The sequence below is a fragment of the Salmo trutta genome, chromosome 24, assembly GCF_901001165.1.
Source record: "Salmo trutta chromosome 24, fSalTru1.1, whole genome shotgun sequence".
In the NCBI taxonomy this organism is placed as follows: Eukaryota; Metazoa; Chordata; class Actinopteri; order Salmoniformes; family Salmonidae; genus Salmo; species Salmo trutta.
Genome location: NC_042980.1, coordinates 4,812,831 through 4,813,847, shown reverse-complemented (window position 1 = coordinate 4,813,847; position 1,017 = coordinate 4,812,831). Strand labels below are relative to the sequence as shown.

Genomic DNA, 1,017 nt, shown 5'->3' with positions numbered 1-1,017 from the left:
TGGTGTGCGACGGGTTTTGTACCCACTTTCATTATTTTGTATATTTTGGTTTTCGGAGTTTTGTGAGCACTTATTAAACGACTTCCCTGCCACCAGCACACACCCATTACATGGTAGCATGGTCAGTTTTACGGGGGTATGTTTGGCAGCATGAGTGAAGGATGCATTGTTGCAAAATAGGAAGCAGATTCTAGATTTCATTTTGGATTGGAGATGCTTATTGTGGCAGGAGGTGGGGGTGTTGATGCTTGTCACCATAGTTACTGTCAATGACCATTTCTTGGTTCAGCATCACTCCAGCTCTTTCAAGTCTGAGATCGCAGCAGGTCTTCCAGTGATTGTCCTCGGATAAGCTGACAACTGTTGCTTTTCAAAGTATGTTCTACCCTCTTGTGGCTTTGTCAGTGGTTCTTTTAACCTCTATGGGCTAGGTGGGACGCTTCCCGGAAGTACTGCAATACCGGGTTGATGCGTGGAGCGGACGGAGCAAGCCCCATTTCCGACTCCCTGTTCCAAAAATCCATTTAATATGTAGTCCCCCGATGGGGGACATATCAGATATTAAACTGCTGAGAACAGGTTTTTTTTTTTTTTATATATATATTTATTACCATCAATGCACAAACAAAAATCTTCCATAATTCAAACAAATCTATTATATAACAAAACATACATGGTCAACTTAACCACTCAACTCCGCAACAACTCCCAAGTTTGCAAAGCTGTCTTCAAGGCAAATGATGGCTATTTGAAGAGTCTCAAATATAAAATCTATTTTTATTTGTTTAACACTTTTCAGGTTACTAAATTATTCCATATGTGTTATTTCATAGTTTTGATGTCTTCACTATCATTCTACAATAATAAATAAATAAAAACCCTTAAATGTTTGACGGGTAGTGTATATGGGTAAGGTAGTCTAGCAGGCAACATTTTCAGATGTTACACGTTTCTAATTTTGTCAGAAAGTGGTTTATTTCAAGTTAAAGTGTACTGTTAGCTAGCTAGCTAACAATA

At 38.6% G+C, this 1,017-nt stretch overlaps 1 pseudogene; it reads right to left on the bottom strand.

Annotated features, from left to right (window-relative positions):
• Positions 1–427: 427 nt before the first annotated feature.
• On the bottom strand, positions 428–632 carry LOC115161610 (uncharacterized; annotated as a pseudogene).
• Positions 633–1,017: the final 385 nt, after the last annotated feature.